The sequence below is a fragment of the Notothenia coriiceps genome, unplaced genomic scaffold (assembly GCF_000735185.1).
Source record: "Notothenia coriiceps isolate Sejong01 unplaced genomic scaffold, NC01 NC01_scaffold00032809, whole genome shotgun sequence".
Classification (NCBI taxonomy): Eukaryota; Metazoa; Chordata; class Actinopteri; order Perciformes; family Nototheniidae; genus Notothenia; species Notothenia coriiceps.
The window spans coordinates 83424-90393 of NW_011365510.1; the positions used below are offsets into that span (position 1 = coordinate 83424).

Genomic DNA, 6970 nt, shown 5'->3' on the forward strand with positions numbered 1-6970 from the left:
AGGCTGATTCAGGAGCACAGACACACTCACAACTATAAATGAACCAAAAATAAATAAATCAACAAGTTTCATTGTTTTTTCATATTGGATATGGCCATGATTTTATGATTATTGAAATGTATACAGTTCTGTTTCATATAGGTGTTCCCATAGATAGTCTCTTTATTTCCCCCTCAAAGTGCACCAGATTGATGCATTTAACTCCAAGAAAGAAAAAGAAAATTTTACCTCAAATCCCCGGACCCCCCTAGAGGATTTGAGGTCCACCCCCACTTAAAATCACATGGATATATAGGTTCCTAAATACATTTACCTTTTTTTTTTTTTAAATAGTAACCCATGCCCATATGTTTATTTGTGGATAGTACACTCTGGTTGTCTCGGGAGAGGTTAAGTATCTGCATTGTCAAAATCATCTTAATATTTAGTAATGACATTACAAATATTTTGGCTAACACTGAGCTCTGTATTCAAACACAACAAACTCTGTCAACACTAAAAACCAGCTGTGTAGCTTGCTTGGAAACAAACACTCAGTCGTCTTGTTAATTGAGTCCACCTAGCCTAATCCAATGTAATCCAATACAACAGTGTGTAATAAATCCTACCTTCAAGAAGAGAGGAGTTGGATCACTTGTAGGATCCTTTTGGAGGATGCAATTTAAGGTGCAATTAAACTGTGTTGCCTTATACTGACAGGTTACTATACAGACCCTTATGGATACATGATCACACACAAGAATACCTCCCTTCAAAAATGTCAGATATCTGACCACGTCAAAGTCTTCTACCGACAAAATGTGATGCATTAAGTTGAGGCTCCTTTCATCTTAAATGGCCAGTGCCTTGATCAAGGAAACATGGCTGTTGTTAGAGGTTAAACCTGTCTACATGAATACATCAATGATACCTATATAAACATCTGTTTCTTTACTCTGACATTGAGGAAGTTGTCGACTATGACTTGCACTTACTGTGTTTCAGGTGTTTGAGGGTTATGTGGATGACTGCAGAAACACAGATAATGCCTGGGTGGAAATCACAGTCCTTAACATTCATCTGGACAGAGCAAGCCAGACGACTGACGATATCAACAGTATGGTGAGAACATTATTATTGTATTGTTCCTCTTCATTTTGATGATTTTGGCACAGTCCGACATTAGGTCATGATTCCTCATAGAGTGAATATAGAATTAACATATCTTTGTTTTGTGATTATCTCCGTCTCAGGTGGTGAGCAGCCATGGTGCTCTTCAGTGGCGAGAGGTGAGCGGTAAAACCAGACTTAGCTCCAACCAAAGAGACTCACTGCGGCTGGTTGCGGAGCTACACAACAGGAAGTTCTGATGTTCAACGCGGCTGTAGCTGTAAATGTGCCTCTCCATCCACAGGGTTCCTTATGTTGATGCTGAAATGTTATTCTGTTGCACTGAATGCACTTGAAACAAGACTCTCTAAAGCCATAATGTATGCTGCTATGGATTATTTTCAACAATTTGCACAGATGTTATTTGCCAGTACACTGAATGTTTAGCCCACACACTGTGCTTTACTGCTCAATAATGCAATAAAATGACTTACGGTGTAACTTCTGAAAGGGGCCATAATGAAGACTGTTCTTAAAAATATATTTTTGCTGCTTTCCTTAACTAAATGCAGGAGTTTCACTTGCAATGGAGTTACACCCTTAATATACCTAAATAAATTTGCTCAATGTATCTGTGTCAAGATATCAGTGTATGTTGCCTTTAACTCCAGCGCAACCCTTACATAATCAAGCGCTCTTGCCTTAACAATTGTAAATAAAAACCTAAATTGAATGTGTTTTGCCTGCATTTGCTGTTTTGTCGTTCAACTTCTGCAAGTAGGCTTATTTAACTTAAAACGGAACACTTTTGAATTCATCTCAGCACAATGAACTCGTGCACATGTCATTTATTTATCTTCCAGTGTTTTTTTCCACACCTGCCAAGCGTGCAGTCCGCAGTAGTTTCGGAGCATGTTGTGAGGCTGCTCATTGGCTCAGGCACATGTGGTCAGACTGTGCAGTATCGGTTTCACACCCTCTTCATTCCTCTGCTAGGTAACTTTCCTCCTTTTGATAAATGAAGTATTGCTTCGACAGAAAATCAGAGCGCATGAAAATACTCTGAACATACAGAGCTGTGACTTTAAATGTGTAACTAAGCCTTGTGAACTGATTGCAAAGTTCCGACAAGCACCTGCTTAAAGACGTTTACTTCTCTGCGTACCCTTAGGCAATCTTGCTCAACGGTTAAATGTTTTTTTTGTCTGTAAACAACTTCACTGGCTTTATTTGTTATTGTTCCTGTCCCTGGCGGGGAGGAGCCATTGAAAATATACAAAAGCTATTTTTAACCACAGCGTAAAAGAGGAAAAAAAGTGAAGAGCTCCCACTCCGCTCATATTTCATGACACTGCAAAGAGGGTCTGAAGAGAGCAGTTACTCTGCCAACAGTGAATCACTAGACCACATTATACAATAAAGTCATACAGACATTAGATGAGTTATGATGGGCATACATTTGGTTCGAAAAGATTATTCTTTTCAAATGTTGAAAACCATTATGCACACTAAAAAATACAAAAAGCACACAATAGTGCAAGATAAGACGGATCCTAATGTATCTATTTATGATGTCTTAATGTTTATGAACAGCAAATATGCATGCAAATGTGGCCCTGCTCTCACTTTTTAAATATATTTATTGTATCATTTTTCCATGGTTATGATGTATTTACGAGTTCTCGTCAATGTAGAGCTGATTTGATCTTGATAACTGTCATGTAGTTTGATTCATAAATATGCATAATCTTTGTAGTACTGCTCAAATGTGATACAGTAAATGTTAAATATTCACTTAAAATACAATTAATAGGCTACCGTACTGTAGGTTTGTCTTTTATTAGTTCAAATGTGGGATCACATAATGCCTATTATACATACAGTACACAGTCTACCTCCCATGATAATGTATAACTTGCAACAGTATGGACGCATCTGTACAGTAGACGATCTTTGAAGACGCGCGGAGGGGTTTACAGGTGTCCGGAAGTGACGTAGCACGCTAACAAGACCAGAGCAAATAGATGGACCGAGAGAGAGCAGCTTTCGGACATCTCTGCGAGACCCGGGCCCGGCGCAGCTAAACGGTAATATTCTTAATTTTGTTTGACTTTTACCGAAAGACGTATCGTAATTGTGACTTCACATGGCCATAGTTTGACGACAAAATATATTGTTTTGTTGTGGAATGAAACGAAGTGTGCAGCTGTCAGCGGAGTCTATAATTAATTATCACGACAACGATAGCCGGCTAAACTGTTTGCTGGTTATGAGATTTAAAAAAACAAAAACATTCTACACATAGAAAGATAGTAGCACTAGTAAGAATCTCAAGGAGTTAAACAGCAGCTTTAAAGTCGTGCAAGTATTAAAGGGTTTGAGTTCTTTTCGCTTTAACCACTCAGTAGACAATCTTGTTGAATCAGACACAATACTCTTTTCTTGCCTGTTTTTTCTTGCCTGGAGAAGAAGGAAATTATAGGCTGCTGCAGGAGTGGAGGCTAAATTATAGTGGGTGGTGAAGAAGTGTTTGTTTTTTAGTAAGATGTTACTCAGAATCTGCTTTTGTTATGTTTTTGACTACGTGGCTAAATCAAGATTCAAAAAAGATCCTCCACACAGTTGGCTATTTCGTTTGGGATTGTGTAAACAGTCAGCTGATAGTGTGTTAGTTACAACTGACTGATATGTGTATAACCCTGCTGTAAATCCCACCTCCATGGATTGAAGGTGGGATATGCACCAGGTAGGCTTTAGTTTGTGAGGCTGTTGGATTGTATTGCATCATAATGAGAGAGGTTTCTAATGTGTTTTCCATCTATGTGTATTAAGTAGTATTATAAACACTTTAGTATAATGTAATACTGAGTGTAGCATTGCAAATCAGACATTCTTAAATCTGGCTTTATGAAGTCCTGAGTTGAATCCTGAACAAGTCATTATACACCTTAAAACATATTCAATTGTATTAGAAACATAAGAAGAATTGCATGTATATGAAATGAGGAGTAGATTTGCACCTCACATTTTTTATAACATTAATTTGACATGTGGATTTGGAGAGGATATCAATCCATTATAAGGAACATTTTTCCAATATAAAGCAAGTCATCGGTGTAAAGGTCAATGTCAACTTTTGGGATTTGTTCATTCATGACACAAGTCTCTCTCTTGTCCTCATCATTGTCAGGAAAAACAGACCAACAATTTAAAATCTTCATTTCCTTTTTAAACCATTTCCCCCCTCCCAATTTTTTTTTTACAATAACACCGTTATGAAGGTATAATTTATTGCAGGACAGGTGTTGTTTTAGACTGAAATAGTTCAACATTGTGGTAGTGTGGGACTGCTAACATCTCCCCCTGCATGCTCCTTGTGAGCAGCTCTCAGCGGCCATCTGACACAAATCAGATAGGATCATCCATCCGTCCTTCATGAAGACTGAGCGTCACAACAGTTCATTCTGTCCCACATGACTGTCAGTCAGCAGTGGAAGGCGCTACATGTGTGAGCGCTCGATGCTGTGTACTGTCACTCCAGCCTCATTGTGCCGAGTGCAACATTTCCAGTCAGTGTCCACGTGTGTCACTAATGTCTCGGCCTCTGTTGTAACTGCCCCTGTGTGTGGTGCAGTTACAGGTCACACAATGGGCCGAATGTGGTCCCCCGCTAACAGCGTGTTGATGGCTGCACCTCTCAGGTAGCCCAACACTGGCTTTACAGCAAATGTGAGCAACTGCAAATGAACCAAATACTTTTTTTTAACACGAGGACATAGTAAAATGGACTTTCAAACTTGGTGACTTGTTCTTTTTTAACTATGGGCACTATAGGATTTGTTTTGCTTAGCTCCACATACACTATTCTAGAGCCAAACATTCTCACTAGAACAACTAATTTGTACTCTCGCTGAAAATGTTCCCTAGAAAATGCAATATTGAGTGCCTGTTGTAAAAAAATAAAGTGCAACAATGAATTTCTGCTGAGTTCTTGTCTATGTCGGCTTAAAATATGAATACATTTTTAACGCAACGACTTACGATATGACAGTTAAATATTCCTGACCGAGATGATAGCGATTTACAATATTCGCCTGATAATAGACCTAGTCAAAACACAAACCAGAGACATACAAACGATCTCAAATAAGGTCATCATAAGGTCCCCCGGCATATAAAGGATAAATACAAAGAAATAGCATGATTGTGTAAATCTGTTTTTCCTTACGCGATAATTCCTGTGTTTTTTAATTTTTTTAAATCAGTCCCTATTTTTCACTTTGATGCCTTAATAGCTTTTTAATAATAATAACAGCCTTTTTAAGTCTCTCATGTGAGGATGTTAACAGTGATCCAGATAATGGCAAATTACCAGTGAACGTATTGTGAGTGTTTCCTTATCCCACTGTGTGATTAAATCCCATATCGTGCCATTCCCATAAATGTCTTCAGAGGATATGATCGAGCTGAAGCATGAGTGCAACACACAGGATGGGATATTGCTTTGAAAGTCCTGGATTTGTCGTCAAAAAGAAAAATATAGATTACCAAAATCCTTTAACATTGAAATCCCTCTTCTGGAAGAAGTGGGTCACCGAGGTGATGCTGTTGCGTGGCAACGTTGTGTTTGACCAAGTATCAAGAGTTCCCGCACATCTGAGTTAATGAGTTCCAGGTCACAGCGAGCGTCACGGAGTGAGTGCGGGGCTCCTGATGCTGGCATTGAGACAGGAAACTGTATTTATGTAATTGACATGTGTAGCGACAGCAGCAGTGTAGCCTTGCAGCTGGTCTGATCTCTCTAATCCCAGCCCCGGAGACTCGGCTTGTTTGTTTTGGGTCACATTCATATAGTGGTGGGTTCAGTCAGTGTCCCGTCCCATCAGGCTTAATGAATAAACTCATCGCTGTGCTTCATAAGATTAAAGCACATTTAACATTGTACGGTGTGCATGTGTCATCAGTGGTGTGATGCCCCGGTTGAAACCTATATATACGGTTTATTTGAGGGATTTACCCTGTCTGCATTTTCCCTTTTGGTGGATTGGACCACAGTTTAGACGTGTGCAGACGGCTTGATTGACATCTCCACCACTTTGATGTCATCGTTATATATCAATAGTTGAAATCACCTGCTGTTTGTCTGCAGTTTGTTTCTGTCAATCTGTGCATTTTTTTCTGTAAAACAAAATGCCATTTTGTATCTTTTCTCTTTTTATATTTGTTTTTAGAGAATTGGCGTTGACATTGCCAATAATGTTGAATGAAGTCAATTGCCCAGTATAGAAAATGTGGCACTAAATCGAGATTAGAATGTAAAATTGACTAACCTCTTAAACCCCACGGACCCGCCGAAGGGGCCGAAATCACAACATCTGCAAGCAAAAGTGTCTGAGGGCTTCTTAAGATTTAATAAACTATGAATGTTTCATATCTATGTAACGGGAATAAACTCAGCTAACTGATCTTTTTTTTTTTTTTTTTAAACCTCAAAGCTAACACTGAGCCTCTGAATTAGCCACGGGCAAAAAAATATTAAGGCCGTTAGCACAGAACTCTAGCTATACCGATCGATATACTTATTGGATCTGCACAAACAAGCTTAGATTACATCCTGAGATTCCACAGATTATAGAAATATAAGTATCATCATTCCCCTGTCACGAGTTCTGATCGCTCAGTGATGATACTTATATTTCTATAATCTGTGGAATCTCAGGATGTAATCTAAGCTTGTTTGTGCAGATCCAATAAGTATATCGATCGGTATAGCTAGAGTTCNACATTTCAATAATCATAAAATCATGGCCATAACCAATAACATATCCAATATGAAAAAACAATGAAACTTGTTGATTTATTTATTTTTGGTTCATTTATA

The 6970-nt window shown here is 38.6% G+C and overlaps 1 protein-coding gene across 3 annotated transcripts in view; it reads left to right on the forward strand.

Annotated features, from left to right (window-relative positions):
- Nucleotides 1-3116: 3116 nt before the first annotated feature.
- map3k13 (mitogen-activated protein kinase kinase kinase 13) overlaps nt 3117-6970 on the forward strand; it is a 30786-nt gene continuing 26932 nt past the window's right edge. For 2 of the 3 annotated variants that reach the window (XM_010789366.1, XM_010789364.1), the window contains exon 1: nt 3117-3176. The gene's annotated coding sequence lies outside the window, so the exon portion shown is untranslated. The remainder of the gene's footprint in view (nt 3177-6970) is intronic. The other variant, XM_010789367.1, reaches the window with a different exon arrangement.